Below are 17,770 nucleotides of genomic sequence, written 5' to 3'. Positions count from 1 at the left end.
TCCTAATCCAATATCCAGGTGTACCGCTGCAAAGAAGAGGATACGTGAGTGCTGAGGGCTCAAAATGAATGCGGACCATTTCATTTCAAAAACTACACAAGGATCAGGGAAAGAAGATTTGGCTAAAAAAGGAGTGGACCTTTTACGTGAAATAGGAGCTCAGAAAAGCTCACAAGTGACCAGCGTTACTGAATAATGAATCAAGAGCAGGCAGTGCTGGTTTGAAATGTAAATGGGTGGACGGAGGTGTGATGCTGTCACCCAGGGGCCTGCGATGTGACCAGAATTGTGAACCGGCCTCACCTGCCCCTACGAAGGGCACAGCCGCCCACGAAGGGAGCCTATCAGACCAGACCACCCCAAAACCCCGAATTCCTGACTTTGACCTGCTGTTCACTTTCATGTCCCTGTCCCCAAAGAGATGTTAAAAAATGATGAAGAGCCAGCTTGCATGAGGGAGGGGAAGAAGAACCATGTAAAGAAATGTTCCCTGACAAGGCTACAGACGACACACTCGAGAGCACCTTTATTTTCCCTGCGTCCTCCGGCTTCTTGAAAATCCACGCACCTCTCTCCTCCCCACCCCCTTCTTCCCAAATTCTCTAGAGCTCTTCCTGCAAACGGTTCGTGAGCGTCAAAGACAGACAACAGCTGCAAGCCAAGGAACAAAAAGGACTGACGATGAGAAAAGAGGCAGAGAAACTCCTTTACTTTATCGCACCAGATAAAAAACAAACTAACAAAGTCTGCATGTCTCTCCTCTAACTAAACACGGATCAAAAATCTCTATTCTGGAAAAACCGGACAGTTTGACATTCAAGTCGTAGCATCTTCGATCGGGAGCATACATCCGGGGCTGGCATAGCCCTGGTACACAGTCCTTTTTTCCCCTCGCTCTTTCCTTATCTAAAAGGTTTTTCCAGAGGCCAGATGCGAACCTCTAGAAGCTTCGGTTTACTCCTCTGGAACAATGGAGGTGATCCTGGTGCCTCCTTCAAAGGGTGACAGTCTAGCCCCTGCCTGTGCTCCCGTGAGCTCCGCGGTGGTGGTGCTTTTTTCTTATTCCAGGTGGAGGGTACAACCTGTGCAACCCTGTGAGGAAAAGCTTGGATGGCCCAGGGGAGTCACCAACACCTCCGGGTGGCAGAGGCACCCGGTTCAAGGTCGGGTGGCAAGAGAGGCAGCTGGTGAGGCAGGTGCGGGCTAGAAGCCAGAGCATGAAAGTTTGGGGCACTGCTGTGAGCCGGGGAGGGCTGCTGGGGCTCGAGAACAGGGGGAGAAATGGAATGGAGCCGGATGGAGGGAAGGCCGGGGAGGTCCTGATCGAATTCTGTCCGGATGGGACAGAGGGAACGGGGAAATCGTTAAGGACACAGTAAGTGGAGTTTCCCTGTGTGACTCTGTTACCACTCCCAGTGCCTAGGAGAAGAGCAAGGTGGTGGTGGGGGTGGGGGGTGCCAGCTGGCTTAGGGGCTGAATCCAATGAGCGAGTTTTTAGCAGCCCTGAGGCTGCTGCGCCTTGAGATGTCACTGTAACTTTCGGCTTCTCTTCCCAGAAACTGACAGCTGTTTCCCTGCCTCTCCCTCCCCTTCCCCTGGCACCTTTCCGCCCCCTCTGCTCCTCCCTCTTCCCTCCACCGTGCTCCCCCTTTCTTCTCCCCTTCTCTTTATCATTCTTACCTTCTGGCCTTTGCAGCAAAATCAGAAATGATCCACTCCCCCCACCAAGAAATTTGCACCCACCTTGGAGACCTCTCCAAGTGTCGTCCGGGTTTCTTCCGGGTTTTGCTGATGGCTGCCATGGTGAAGGGCAGTGTTGGGAACGGAAAGGAAGGAGGGCAGCCAAGAAGAGGCACCAAGGTGTTGTTGCCCACTACTGTGGGCGCTTCCCCCCCTTCATCCCTTTGCGCCCATTGCTTCTAGCATGGTCCAACTGGAAGCCAAATGTTGACCTGGACAATCCTGGTTCCTCTATCAGTAGAATCTCATCAAAACACACAGAAGTTACCCATAACGGAAATAAAAATAGAGCAGAGCCAAGCCCTGAAGCTTATCCTCTTCCACAGTACAAGCCGCTTATGGCACATACATTTTTCCAAATTTAAAACCCTAGCTCCTGATGCCGTAAGACTCAGGGAGACAACATCACACAAACCCTTAAGTTCATGGACACTTTCATTCCAAGAACTTATTATTTATGACATGTCTTTCCATAGGAAGACTTCTAGTTCATATTTTCAAAAGCATTATTGGCCAGACTTCTAAACCTCCAGAACTTAAGGGTCTACTACTTTCCTGTAAAATATCCATATGGATATGCTATCGGCTAGGAAATAAGATTTTTGAGAAATTGAAAATTAATTTCTATTTAATCTGGCGAATATTTTCCAGAGGGGAAAAAACAATCCTAAAGGTAGAACTCTGAGCTTTTTGTGTGTGTGTGTGAGTTCATTTCTCAAAGAACTGTGGATTTATTCACAGAAGATTGTAACCAGCTGTTCCTCATCCCCAACTAGGAGGGAGTGAGAAGCTAGCGGCTTGAACTGGAGTGAGAAGAATTTAAGTTCAATAGGAAGAAAGGAGGTCCCGACAATGAGGATTGTTAGGACATTAGCAGAGGTTGCCAAAGAGGGCTGCACCATCCTTCCCTGGAGGGCTTTACCATTTCTGTAGGTTCTCATCTCTGTGGGCGGGCTTGGACTTGCCATCCCTCCAAAGGCGTCAGCTTAAGAGGAAAGCACTGAGACAATCCTCCACATCCCGTCACCCCACACATCTTCCCCAGGACCGCCTCAATGTCATGCCAATTCCCATGCTCTTATTTAAAAGGGCCACAGCATCCATTTGAGCAGTGACCCCCCACCCCTCAGTTAACCATAGACTCAGTGTCTGTCCCACAGAGGGCCAAAGACCCTGAGTGTTGTTCACCCTAACCACATCAATGAGCTTCACCTGACCAAATCATGGCTCACCTCTCTCAGTAGCAGTTCTTCAGGGAGAAGCCCAGCAATGGGTTCTGGCAAATTCCAGTACAACAGCCGCTCACACTCTACTCCAGACAAGGCCAGTCTGGCAACATGGACCTCACAAGCGAGCGTTACCACCAACTTCCCTTTTGAACACTTTTCAAGCTCGCCGTGATCGTATAGTGGTTAGTACTCTGAGTTGTGAACACTTTTCAGATTCCTTCCCAGTTGCCTCTTAGTGAACTGAGCGCCACACACACACACACACACACACACACACATACACAAGATCTGACTGTCTCTCATCGTCGGTGACTTTCCTGTGAATTCCACTTGATGCTCTCAAGCCCGGATCATTAACCTAAAATCGTCAGAAATGGTAGAAAGTGGCTGGGTTTTGTTCTCTAACACTATTTTTCAGGATATAATGTTAGAGCTAAGATTGTATCTGGAAGAGATAAGGATGAGGGAGGGTGAAGAAGCCTATTGCTGCCCTCCTGGGAATGGAACCAAGGAAAAAGCTGCTCTGGGTTGGTCGCTTCCTACTGACCATCAGGGTCCCCACCACTAGGGCCTTCCAGTCCCATGAAACCCAGGACCCTGAGATGACAAAGAAGCTTCTCCCATTGGCAAGAGGCACGAGACACACCTCCATGCTGAGTGGAGGGAGCAGCCCTCCCAATACCTCCGAACCCATGGACAGAGGCCGGCCTTGGTTTCTAGAATCCACATACAGCCTACCAACTTCCTCAAGACTGGTGGCTCTTTGAAGTGACTTCTGCACGGGAGGCTCTTTGCACTCTTTTTTTAGCATGTAATAGAATTCAGGGGGGGGGATTTTTATGTATTTTTATGAATTCCATATATAAATATACATGTACAGAATACTTCTCAGCATCTACAAATATGCCCAAGCTTCAAACACTCCTTTACTATTGCCCTCTTCATGAAGGACTTGTTGGGATGGGATGGCAGGCCAGGGGAGGGGAACATTGGCCAAGAGCAGCATGAAATCCAGAATCTGAAACTGTCTGGGTTTTAAGCACATTTTTGTGCACTAAGAATCAGTGAAGAGGGAGGGCAGATGGGGGGATTTTAGAGGAGAATGATCTCTCCCTCCATAAATACTAAGGAAAAAACAAAGGAGGGATAAGTAAGCACGAAAGTCCAACCCCAAGGCAGGAACACCAAAGAGATCCACGGCTGACTTCTAGTTGCTGGAGAAGTGGAGATAGAGGGGACCTATGATTTGGCTGAGGATTTAGGGGCAACTCAAAAAGTATGACAACACAGGGAAGGAGGACTGGCAATGTGATTTCTAGGTGGGATTTCCTGCTCCAGTAACTACTTCTCGAAGAGTGAAAAGGGAACATCTTGCCAGACCCTTCCTTGAAGATGTGTGTGGATAGGAGAAAAGTCTGTGTCTCTCTGACTCATTCCTGGGACACTAGCTAGCTACACGCCCATGACCTCAGATGTCACAGCTCTGGGGTTAGCTTCTGTCTAGAGCTCATCCTGGGCCCCAGGCTCCCAGGGCCAGCCACAGCTGGAGGGCAGCTCAGCCCCGAAGGCATGAGTGTGCAATTGAAAGGGCTCCACAACCGGAACTAAGGGGTTTATACCTGCAATTATTAGATGAAGGGTTGTCTTGCTAAAGCTTGAGGACTGCATGCTGCTCGTCAGTGCTTTAGAGGAAGGATATTCCAGGTGTGTGAAGTGTTCCACTTGACTGCAAGAAGAGGGCTCATGTGATTTACAAACAGCCCATGAACTTAGCACTAGCCTCACCCTCCACCCAGTGCCTCTTCCTTGAGCTACTCCCAAACTCGTATTCCTCTGCTGAAGTGCCCCAAAAGAGCGGAAAACAAAATCACTGAAAATGAAGAATTGTGGAAGAGGCAATAGACTATAATATAATGAATTCTGCTTTCAGAATCCAAAGATCAGGGTTCAAAAACCATCTCCAGGGACGCCTGGGGGGCTCAGTCGGTTGAGCATCCGACTCTTGATTGCAGCTCAGGTCATGACTTCAGGGTCGTGAGATGGAGCGCCATGTTGGGCTCCACACTGGGTGTGGAGCCTGCTGAAGATTCTCTCTCTCCTTCCCCCCTGCCCCTCCCCCCACCCTTGCTCGCGAGCACTCATGCTTGCTCTCTCTCTCCTCCTCTTTCTCAAAAATAAAATCTCCATCCATGACTAGCTGTGTGACCAGGAACCAGTTATTTAACCTTTCTGAACACCAGTGCCCCCGCCTAGACCACAGACTCTCAAACCCGGCTGACCCTTGAACCATGTGGGGGTGAGGGGAACAAACACCCCCTCCTGCTGTGGAAAACCCATGCATAGGGGCGCCTGGGTGGCTCAGTCGGTTAAAGCCTCTGCCTTCAGCTCAAGTCATGATCGCCGGGTCCTGGGATCGAGCCCCGCATCAGGCTCTCTGCTCAGCGGGAAGCCTGTTTCCCCCTTTCTCTCTCTGCCTGCCTCTCTGCCTACTTGTGATCTCTGTCTGTCAAATAAGTTAATAAAATCTTATTTAAAAAAAGAAAAAGAAAACCCATGCATAACATTTGACTCCCCAAAATCTTAACTACTAATAGCCCACTTCTGACAGAAGCCTTACTGATCCCATAAACAGTGGATTAACACATATTTTGTGCATTATATGTATTATATACTGCATTCTTACAATAATATCTTTTCCTTAATTGGGGTGGAGGGGTGGTATTTCTAAGCTACTCAGTTGAGTCTGCGAGTTTTTTCAAACTGCTGCAAATCTCCAAAAAATTCCCAAAACAACCCACATGTCAGTTCAATTTCGTGTTATTCATGGAACCCCTGTACTCCCTGCCCCCACAGGACTTCACGGTGGGGCTTAGATGAGGTGACGCAGTTGACAGCCACCACCCAGGCCCCGTCCCCACACAAAGTGCTCAGTGAATGTTCATGGCAAGGTGCAGAGAGACCCATCTGCTAAAGCCATGCCACTCACTACAGAAACCAGAAGACCCTAGCCCTGAAGGGTCTGCACCGGCCTAGAGAACAAAAGGCAATAGCCTCATGTCTTCTTTGAGGCCACACTCTTTGCATTTCCCCAGGAACATGTTTTTTGTGGGAGAGCCTGGAGCTGCTCCCCTGAAAACAGCTCCCCGGGGGCCTCTGAAGCCAAGGCCGAGGGAAGCGCGGCCAGAAGGCAGAGCAGCTGTGGCTTCAAAGTGGGAGGACGAGCCCCTCGTTCTCCACGCACAACCTGCTGCCTGCCTGGAATTTCTCTAGCAAAAGATCCAACCCCTCAGGCCACAGTTGGAGGAAGAGGGGAGAACACCAGGCTCCACTCCTGACCGAGCGCACAGAGAGGACACACCCCATCCGTTTGGGGCACCCCCGTGTCTGGTGCCCGAGACAGAGCCCCGCACAGGAGGCGCTCTTCGGGTGTTGAGGAACATGTGCGAGCATGAGGAGCGAGTCTGGCGGCATCTGCAAGCCCGGGCGCGGAGGGAAGAAGCAGGTGCCGTGTGGGGGCTGTGTGGAGCCCGCAGGCGCCACTGTGCCCGCACAGACCCACCGTCGGGATGGCCGATGGGGCACCTGCGGCTGAGCTCTCCATCCCCTGACTCAGTTCAGCCCCCGCCCCGCAGGGTTCATCTTCTGCTCCGTGGATGGCTGCCTGCTCGCACCCTCGGGAGCCGCGCCCCAATCTGGGCACACAGCTCCGGAGCAAGTGCCATTGGGCGAATGCCGAGAACAGGTCGGCCGTGGGGAGCTGGGAGTGCTGGAACAGGCAGACGGGAGCCAGCTCAGCAGTGACGTTCTGGACTGGGGGTAAGCCAAGTGCCTTATGCACACCTGTGCACCTGTCAGGGGGCGGCTCCTCTTCTGGAGGCGGGGGTGGCGCCCCCCACACCCTCTCCACTCAGCACCCTCCCTCCTGTATTCTCAGTCAGTGTCATGGCTCTCAGCCTCAACACCAAAGTCTCCCCATGTCCCTCCCCCTCTTTCTCCCTCTGTCCTTGTCTCTCTGTCTCTCTTCCTGTATCTCTCTATATATCTCTCTGTACCTGTGTGTGTGTGTGTGTGTGTGTGTGTGTGTATCCCACTTCCCCTCCCTTTCCCTCCCTTTTCTCCTCCCTGTCTCTCTCCTCATTCCTCCCTCCTATTTGACTTTCCAGGTGTGTCTTCCCATGTCCCTGCAGATGGGCCTTCACAACGCCCCATCCAGTTTGTCTCTGCCTCCTCCAGACTGGTCTTTGGGCCACAGCTCAGCGCCCCCCACCCTTCCGTCTCCTAACTCATGTACCGAAACCTCTTCAAAGTATTCCTCCCGAAACCCAAACCTAGGAGACTCTTCCCCCTGCAGAGAACTCACCCATTGGAGCCCAAACCGGCCCTGGGCGCTGCCTCTCCAAGCCCGGCTCCACACTCCCCGTTACAGGGCGCTGACCCTCCTGAGTGCTCACAACAGCCAGGGGCCCATGAAGCTCTTTCCATAAAACTCCACAGTGAAGCCTCAGCACATCGGGCGACAGGAGGCACTGCCGTCTCTGTCTGGAGAGTGAGGAAGCAGAGATTTGCAGGTCTCCATCAGGGGTCGAGAGTTAGGAAACAGCAGAGCGGCGGTCTTTGTTGGATGGGCCCATCCCAGCGGCACTGTCCTCCCCACCCGCACCCAGCAATCGGGGTCACTTAGAAGGCTTAAGTCCCTCCCGGCCTACCCAGAGCCAAGGGGAAAGGGTTTCTCAAGGAAACTAAAGCATGCATCACTTGGCAGCTTCCTCGTGAATCGCTGTCCTCTAACAGCACTGTGAACCCTGAAGGTAAAGATCACTTTGCGTTCCCAGCACTGAGAGCTGGTGCGCATGGACGCTTAACTGAATCAAGTCACAGTCTGATCAAAGAATGAGTGGGTTTACAAGTGTCCTGCTCTCACGTGGTCAAGTTTCTGTCTATTCCATAATCCGACTCAATCTATTTGCCTGGCCACGTTAGAAATTTCGGAAGTGAGTTTTCTGGTTATGGAATAGTGTGAGAAAGAGTCGAAATTCCCATCATGGAAGGACAGGATCACCCTTACGATAGGAGAGTGTGTTTTGATCATTGCTGTTGATGGTGGGGTGTCACCGTGCTCGAATTTGAAGCAGATGGGTATGGGCTCCATTCATAATTTCCCAGATTTAGGAAAAATCACTTCCGCGGATGGGGACAGTCCACCTGCCAACTGCCAGAGCCCAACAGCAGCTTTGGTCTTGGCGCAGGTGGACGTGACTTCACTTCTGCCGGCAATGTCTCCACAGGCTGCCTGTGCTGTTGGTCCCGATGGCAACGGGGCAGAGGATAAAGCCGGGGCTCACCCTTCTTGGGGCGGGGGACACTGAGATTCCTGGGCATCGTACCAACTCAGCCATATGTCACCACAGAAAGTAACTGCTTTTTCCATATATGATCATAGCTAATGTTGCAAAGCCTGTTTTGCCTGGATCCTTTTACAGGACCTATGCAAAATATGCTGTGAGCTTTCACTCCAGATTTCTTCCTTAGGACGAATGGCTCTGCACACACACACGGGAACACGCTCTTACTCTGCTCATCGGGAGTGATAATTATTCCATAGGCTAATTCCCCGAGTGTGAGTTACATGGGGTAAGGTTCTGGCTCATACAGCAGCTGATGGAAACGGGGATCCTAATGGCCAAATACATCCTAATGTTCTCCTTTTAATTCTTTCATTTTTTTTCTGTCTTTACCTTTTAGAAAATGTTAATGTATTCCTGATGAATTCAGTGTGAAAAAAAATATGTTTATCAGCTTGGGTTTAAAATTTTTATTCATAATAAGAATATCGTAGCACCGCCACCACTTTCCAAAGTCAATCCCGGAAGCTCTGCCAGCTTGCTAGGGCACCCTGAGCAAGATGACCGCCCAGAAGACTGACAAGTCAGGAGCTGGGGTGCCAAAACTAGGCGTCAGTGTGTCTCTTAATCAGGTATGGGTGCTTTGTTCTTGCCAGGCGTGGTGTCGAGGAAAGCAAGCTCTGGTGGCAGATAACCCTACAAGATGTCATTCGGTAATTGCGGAAGTTGTGCCTTTAGCCAGGGCCAAATGGATGATAAGGTTGTCACTGTTAACAGGTGTTAGCTCTTTGGAGAGAACCCTACTTCCGCTTGCAAAATCCAGCCGCTGATTGCAAAATCCAAACCGTTGATTTCTCGGTCACGTTTCCCCCACATCTATCGGCGGCAGTGAGGGAAGGCGAGCTCCGTGGCCTTGCCCCGCTCAGCCTCCGATCCTCAGTACCAGAATATCCATCAACCCCTCGGTGTCCTCCGATGGCCGAGCCCCAGACACCCCGTGAGCAGGTGTCCCCCCCGACCCCAGTGCGGCTGGCACCGTGTCTGACACGGAGCCCACCTTCACAGCTGAATGGCTCCCCCCATTCCGGACCGCATGCACAAGCCCACAGCTTCCACGGCCGCACCAAGCGCCACAGCTGGGTTCTTTAGTTTGTTGTGAAAAGAATTCTAGCATGACACAGCTCCTCTCAGTACAAAGAAGTGCTGGAGCACTAGCGGGGGAAGAAAAAAAAAGAATGCCCTGAAAACAGCCGGGCCCTGGTCTGCTCCTCTCCACAGTAAACAGACCATGCGGGCACTACCAGACCCAGGATGCAGGTCCTGGCCACAGGGGCGCCTCGAACGCCTCCTGGGCATCTGGAGCAAACAGTACCACTGCTCTGTGGTCAGATCAGGGACAGCCAGTCCTCCCGTTGTTTGATTTCTAAACTTGCCTCTACCTCCCGAGGCCCCTAAGAGCTCAAGGCTTGCAAATCAACACAACATTTAATTAACTGCACATTAAAGTTTCCATCTTTCAAGGAAGGGAATTAGGGACAGTACACTTTCTGAAGCATTCATTAATGAAAATATAAATTCTCAAGCCTCCCGAGTCCCGGGTGGTCGCCCCAACTCGAGGTGGTGGCCCACCCGAACTCTCAGGGTTGGACCAGTTCCTTCCCATAAGCTGCAGGGTCCAGGGTCCCCTTCCAGGCAGGCACTGTTAACCCTCTGAGCTCCAATCTTGGTCTTCCCACACCCTAGAGCCCTCAGAATTACCCTCAAGAGTTTTCAGGAAATACTCAGAAATGGTGCTATTGCTACCGAGTTGTGAGCGCTTTCTTACTAAAATGCAAGGTAGGTAGAAAGCACAGTTGAAAGAGGCATAGGCATGAATAATATAATTACTGTCTGCTGCCCGCGGAATGGGTGTAAGCTACTCTCACTCCCTGAGGACCACAGAGGCCCATGGACCACCCAAGAGGAGAGTAATAGCACAGTCCACTTGACTTTAGGGAGACCGAGAGACAGACAAGAAGATACCTAGGACAACTCGCCCCTCAAACAAGCTGGACCCTCCATGACACCAGAATTACCTGATGGTCAGGCTGAGACCACACACACACACACACACACACACACACACATACACACACACTGACCAGAGGTCAAAAATCACAGAGAGTGCGAAGTCCATTCTTCAGGAGTCAGGGGATGCCTGTCCTGTGTCTGCTACAAACCCACTACCACAAGCCCACTCTGCTTCTCTGCCCACCCTTCTCCTCAGCTGAAGAGCAGTGCAGTCCACACCATGGCCAAGGTCACCGGCAGCACTTTGTATCAGAATTCATCACCGTGTCTCTCTAAAAATGGATTGTCTCGCAATGCCTGGTTTTGGTACCCCTCGATATCTATGTCTCCCCCCCATGTTAAGAAGTCTAAGATAAAAAGCAGTGGATTTTATTTAATGTTCCACTCCACACTCTGCGCATTTCTTCAGTATTAGTATTTAGCTCATCCGTCATTTCTAGGACGCGAAAGGGACCGTGCTAGCGTCAGGATATAGACCCTGGCCTTGCCCTTCTGGAGGAACCAGATAATTCAACAGGTAAAGGAACTAATTATAAATTATAATTAGCATTAGTCAGGGAAAATAACCAGCAACTAAGGTAGCGAGTGATGGAGAAGAGCAACTTCAAAGTGGATGTTTAAAGGACGGCTTCCGTGGAGGGGACGGACGTTCAAGGTGAGTCGCAGAAGGAAGGGAAGGAGCTAGCTTGCACACGGTACACACACAAGCAGTGTGAACACCCTCTTGATTTGTCGAGCAGTGTTTATAAAGTAGATCTCATAAATTCCAATTCGGAAGAAAATCTAGTCAAAATGTACTTCCGGATAGACAAAGCAACCAGGAAAGGAGTTCTTCACTCTCCAGAACGAAGCAGTGTGGTGTGGACAAGGGGCTCCGCGACCCTCCTGGGCTCACCGAAGACGGCAAAGCGGGCTCCGGGCCCGCTTACCCTCTGCCTGGTCCTCTAGCTTTTATTTCAGATCTCTGGCAGCACCGGCACGGCGACCCAACACCAGAGAATGCTCGTTCTCATCCACGATTCCTTCGAACTCGTCATTTCTCTCTGGTCTTGGACTTTCTCACCAGTGCGGCATCAAGCAGAAGACAGCATCTCAACACCTTACATTTTGTTCCCTGAAGCTGCCGTGATGTCACCACCTATCACGAGAAGGCGAGGACGGTGGACAAGGTCGTCAGACCCTGCAGCGGGTCACTCCAGTGTGTCCCATCTTGTGATGGAGGAGCAAACTGGATTTTTGCAAACTGTTCAGCCATCTGGTTCTCGCGGTGCCTGTCACCAAGCCCCCGGCTCTTCTCTCCCTGCTTCATGGTTGTGGGGCTGGGACACAATCTCCTGCTCCCTTTAAGCTCTGTCCAAAAGTGAACTTAGGCAGAGACTCAGAGATAAGAAATATCTTGTGAGGAAAATTTTCCTGACTGGACCTTGAAGGACACACTCATCCCAGGGGTTAGTGCTTCTCCTATTACTTAACCAATAATTACTGCCCATGTGCCCAGGCACCTGTAATGTGCACCCAGAGGTGGAGGAGGGGAGGCACAAACATCTGTATCTCTGTTACCAGACATTCGCCATCATTGATGGTGTTCAGCAACATTTGGAGGCAAGGTATGCCCAGTCACTCCTTGAAATTGCCCGATGCCATTGACTGCCTTCCTCCCCTTTCCTCCCTTCTGCCCTTCACCATTCGGGGTGGCAGGCAGCCCCATATGACCCCATTAGGGCCACACATATGACCATAAACCCTGACTCTCAAAAAATCCCAGTCAAGTGGGGGCCCATGAGCAAATGGTGCCACGACAGGGACAGAGCGGTCACTGCTGTGAAATATAGGTGGGCAGTGGTATGGAGGGAACACAGCCAATGACCCCATTACCACCCCAGCGGAGGGGGCAGATGGAAAGCTTCTCAGAAGAGCAAAACCCAGAGTCAACTTATTTTTTTAAAGATTTTATTTTATTTATTTATTTGACAGAGATCACAAGTAGGCAGAGAGGCAGGCAGAGAGAGAGAGAGAGGATGAAGCAGGCTCCCTGCTGAGCAGAGAGCCCGATGTGGGGCTCGATCCCAGGACCCTGGGATCATGACCTGAGCCGAAGGCAGAGGCTTTAACCCACTGAGCCACCCAGGCGCCCCCCAGAGTCAACTTTTGAGGAAGACTGGTGCTTGGGAAAGAACTGGAATGCTCAGGAGATGCTCCATCAAGAAGCACATCACTGAGGGAACCGTCCTTTTGGTAAATCTGTGGATCGGTGAAGCGGATTCTGATGAGGGAGCCAAGACCAAGAAAGGCCCTCGCCTCCACCCTGAGAGTCTAATCAGCAGGTCTGTGTTACGGATCCAGACTCCACTTGTTTGCCCCACTTCTCTGATGGGGGATGTAGGAGACGTCCGATTATTTCAATCTCGTAACATTTCTTCAAGAATCGGGGAACTACTTCGCCCCATTAAAATCAATAGCAGGGATCAGCCACTTCCATGAGTATGGAACCCCTAGATCATCCAGACCCAGAACCGAACCCCAATGCTCGGCCCAGTGTTTTCTGCTGCAAAATTTTGACGGATGATGCTTCCTTAGCCTGGGCCAATGCTTAATTGGCATCGCGACGGAACCCTTTCAATTGTCAACGACAAAAGGCAATATTTCCAATATTCCTTGAGAATAGGCTTCAAAGGTTTCAGCTCTTTTTTTTTAAAAAAGCTCTTCAGTTTTATTTTGACGTGGCAGGAAAGTTTGCATGCGTCCTCGCATCCGCTGTTGTGACAGCTGCATTTAATGAGTGCAAAATGATCAGAAAAACGTCCTTTCCTGTGGGTTGCCAGTTGGTGACAGGGGAGAGGTGATGCTGTAATCAGAGCAGTGAAGTCATGCACACATCTGCTGAGGCAACATTTCTTGCTGTCTGGTCTCTACCAGGCAGCGCGGTGCGCGGCCTCAAAGCCGACTGAGGCCTGCAGACCCACATCCAAAGGACCCCTTCTTCATACGGCAGGGCGAGACTCCGTTGGGACACATCAGGCCATTGTTGCTGGAGTTTCATTCACATATCTGTCTAAATCCTCCATATTTTTATCTTCCTGGAAGATCTTTCTGGCTAATCTAACATATTTATAATTAACGTAACTCATGAGGAGGTGGGGGGGGTAGTTTAAGGCAAACTTTAAATAATTCCTGTGTAAAGGCCCAGATCAGAAAATGAAGGTCTTCCTTTCAATATGCATAGTCACAGTAGATTAAATTATCGCTCAGCAAATAGTCATTCCCCCAATCCCCAACACACTCACACTGACCTCCATGGGAAGAATTTACTGTCTAACCCTGCCAGCGTTGAGCTTGACAATGGGACTTCTTTCGGCCAAAGAAAGGTGGGCAGAAATGACACTGTGCCTACTTGGAGCCTAGGCTGTAAGGCATTGCACGTTTACACTCACTCCCCTGAGAGCCTCCACTTTTACCGTGAGAAGATCACGAGCCCGGTAATTCAGATGACCCCGACAGAATGAGAGTCAGATAAAACAGAACGGACCTGAACCGCAGGACGAAGGAGTTGTTCCCACCAACCCACACACCTGCAGAGCCCATCCGCAGGACAGTCGCGTACCTGAACCCAGCCTCCATCAGTCAAGCCATGGGTGACCTGCAGCCCAGGAAGCACGAGCGGTAGACTTTGGTGGTTAATTTCAGTCACTGAGATTTGGAGCTGTTTGTTATTCAGCATCATTGTGTTGTTGCGGAAGCTTTTCAGAGAGATCACCAACAATGTATGCCTGATTGTGGGCTAGAAAAAATATTCCAGCTGTGCTAGATGCCTATAGCTCCACTGACACGGTGTAAGGGAAACCAGATGGAGCAAATACTCAAGCCAATCAATCCTATTTATGCAAGGCACGATGAATAACCACGCCACGCTTAACGGTGTTTTTCGCCTTTTGGTTCCGTGTTGGGGTCATGGAGTTGCACTTGCTTTTAATGGAAGTTCAACTTCAGTAGGGTTTCCAAAGGTTTCCTTTGGCACCAACATTCCTTATTTGTTATTACCCTCTCACACCTTACAGGGGAAAATTAAAAGCACCTACCTGTGTCGACGTTTTCGTCTGGAGTCCCTGTTTCATCTCCGTACCGCTCCATTTCCAATCTTCTCCCTTCCCTCGATCATGGAAAGACAACAAAAATAAACTGTCACACAGAACCATTCCGACAATTCACTCTTGAGGGGAGAATCCTGTGGGTGTCTAAAAGCTTACTGTAAGTTATATTTGCTTAATTTATGCTTCTACTGACAAATAATTAGGGCAGCAATTAATTTCAAAATGCAAATGCACAATGGGTCTCACTGTTTTGTTTTGTTTTAAACATTCTTTGTCCTCCGTTCTACTTGTGTTAGAGTCTTAATGGATTTAGTTTAGCAAAGGAATGAAATTATTTTTTCTAATGCTTTATTTACTTGATTGAATCGGACTTTTTATCAAATATTGACTACAAATGTTTGTTCAAGATCGTATGCCATAGAATTTAATAGAAATAAAAACCTGTGGTGCCGACCATCATTTTTTACGTGTCTTGTGTGTAATCTATCTGAATGATGAATCAATGACAGGCAGGAGATGTTTAATAGCAATCTGCCTCTCTATATGGACCAGCTGCTGTTTCCTGGTAAGAGGGAAAATTTCTTATTATCTCCGAAAAGGTCACAAAGATATTCTTTGAGATGAGAAAACTTTCCACCTGTAAACACGAGAAAAATTAGCTTTGATTCTTTTACATCCTGCAGTGCGGGAAAGATTGGGAACATAGATAAAGGGCCACGGAATGCTCCTTTCCTCGGCTCATTTATTCCGTATGTCCTGACCCCTCATGCACGCGAAGGCACTGCTCCCTCCTAGAGCCACCAGCACCTGCGCTGGCTCCCAGCGTGCTGAGAAAGAAACACAGGAAAGAAACCCTCAGTATATTTTGTCACCATACTCCCCAGGGTCATTTCCTCTTCCTGTTTTGAATCTTTCTCTTCAACTAGAATGGGAGCCCCGTGAGGGCAGGAACTGGGTCCAAATTCTCACCATCTGGGCAGGTCCTACCATGGGGGAGACCCTCCATAAATAATTGGGGGGTGTTGAAGGAAGAAAAATGATACTGTAGAACAGCAAAGAGGATGACACGGGAGGCCAAAGGAGAGATGCCTTTCTCGACACAGAGCGTGATGGGAAGTAGACTGCTCAGGAAGGTATCCAGGAGGAGGTGAGGAAGGAAGAAGGGGGTATCCCAGAGCAGATATGCAGGAAGTTGCCCAATGAGCGAAGTTAGGAGCACACAGCAGGTGTGAAGCCACGGAGGAAGAAGTGATCTGGGCAGGTTTGGGAATACTAGAGTTTTTCCCTGCAGCACGGGATCCCCTGGAGAATGGGAGGAACTGGGGCGAGACAGGTAGGGGAGGCCCCAAGCAGACATCATCTTATACCCGGATGAGGAGCCTTCATCTCCGTCTGTAATCAGTGTTGATTGCTGATTGATTGAAACTTCTAGATGCCAGATTACCAATTAGTGTGCGCATGGAAGAAACACAGTTGTCCACTTTGGGCAGAAAGCTGAGTCCTCTCTGATGACGAATCCGAATGTTTCTCCCCTGATATGTGACCTGGTTTGAGGGTACAGCCAAGACCTAATCAACCAACTCGAAGAGAGTGCTTGGTCACGAAACTCACGGGGCAGATGTAGCGAGAGTTTTCTGCCATTATATAAATATCTAAAGGGAAACCAGCATTTTGGGCTGAATGACAATGCTCTATGTGCTTTTGGTACACATCCAAGTAAATTTTCAAACACAGAGCTTTAAGACTACACATCATTCATGCTGAAAAGTCTGTTTTAAAACCCTATCGAAGTTATTTGCCTCTCTTTTCATCCAGTAAGAAAATATCTCATCCACCAAAAACTAATGAAAGACCATCACACAGGCGGGTTTTCTGGATTGCTTTCTTTTGTTTCGTGGACTTCTCTGGTTTATTAGGGGAAAACTCCATTAAAGGGAGTCCGTATGCAGACACAATCACTTGCCTTCTGCCTGCCGCAGGTTGAGGTCATCAGTAAATGGTAGCAGGCCACTTCTAATCTAATTGTGAATTCCTGTCAAGTACACAGACTTCAGCCCAGGGATGACAAGGATTTTTGAACTTCAAAAAAAAAGGAGGGGGTGGGTAGGGATCACAATAAATATTTCATTGTCTAGTCAACCCAATTTGCTAAGCCTGATTATCTCGTTCAGCCCCCTGAGATTGCCACAGGAAGCCTCCCCAGATGTTCTCCTTCCAGCCAAAATTACCACTGTATGTCAGGGAGGTGGCCCAACAACGGCATTCTGGAAGCCCAGCTGTCGAGGAAGGGAGAGGTGAGGGAAGGTCGCACCCACTGCGGGAGAGGCCTGCCCATCCCTGGCCACCCTGCCAGGCCACTTAACCGGTTCCTCAACTGGGTTAATTGACCAGTGATTGACCGAGCCTCTCTGCCCAGGTTTATTCTCTGTTGCAAATTGCCATGGTCAGAGAACACGTGCGTGGAGAGTTCCTGACGCAGCAGGGAACTAATTACCCCCACTTCCCTAAGTCAACAGAAATCACGAAAGGATGATGTGGAGCCAAAAAATATTGGGCAGGAGCCTGACAAGCCCTTCGGGGGTCCCTTTGGGGGCCCCCGACGCTCCCATTTCTCCTTCAGATCAACACAGCCCCGTGGTTTTCCGAAACACGTGTGCTCGTGTTACCTCTTGTCCGCGCAATGTCCCAAACTCATTCTATGGACCAGAATGCTTCCGGCAGTGTCGCCGGCAGGAGGACGTTAGTTTGTCCTTCCACCTACCACGCTTCAACCCCCTCAGCTCCTTGGACGTGATCATGCACACACACCTAATCTGTTGCCAGAAAAGAACACGGACATAACAGGGAACGAGACAGAACCAGAGGGGCGCCTGGGTGGCTCAGTCGTCAGGCATCTGCCTTCAGCTCAGGTCGTGATTCCTGGGATGAAGCCCGGCCATTGGCTGCCTGCTTGGTGGCAGGAAGCCTGCTTCTCCCTCTCCCACTCGCCCCGCTTGTGTTCACTCTCCCGCTCTCTCTCTCCCTGTCAAGTAAATAAATAAAATCTTTAAAAAATAATAATAATAAGACAGAACCCGAAACCCTTACAAGAGATTATCCTGCCACAATTATCCTCCCCTCGGAGGAAAGCAAAGATTCCTCAAGGAGCGACTCCAGAAGAATTCCTGCTTGGGATTTGGGAAAGCTACAGAGCCAAGATTTTGAAGGTCTATTTGATACCCCTATAGCTCGGCTGTGGAACATAGGGAGCAGAGTAAGTTCGTGACAGAGAATGTCACGCTGGCAGCCACTCCATCTGACG

General features: G+C 49.9%; 1 long non-coding RNA gene across 3 annotated transcripts in view; it reads right to left on the bottom strand.

The window, feature by feature from the left end:
- The window catches only part of LOC123926979, a 28,462-nt gene extending 11,015 nt beyond the window's left edge, over positions 1 to 17,447 (bottom strand). For all 3 annotated transcript variants that reach the window (XR_006815340.1, XR_006815342.1, XR_006815341.1), the window contains exon 1: positions 14,458 to 17,447. This is a non-coding gene — a long non-coding RNA (uncharacterized LOC123926979). The remainder of the gene's footprint in view (positions 1 to 14,457) is intronic.
- Between the last annotated feature and the right edge of the window lie 323 nt (positions 17,448 to 17,770).

The sequence above is a fragment of the Meles meles genome, chromosome 16 (assembly GCF_922984935.1).
Source record: "Meles meles chromosome 16, mMelMel3.1 paternal haplotype, whole genome shotgun sequence".
NCBI lineage: Eukaryota > Metazoa > Chordata > Mammalia > Carnivora > Mustelidae > Meles > Meles meles.
The sequence above is the reverse complement of the archived record's forward strand: the minus strand, read 5'-3'. Positions and strand labels throughout refer to the sequence as shown.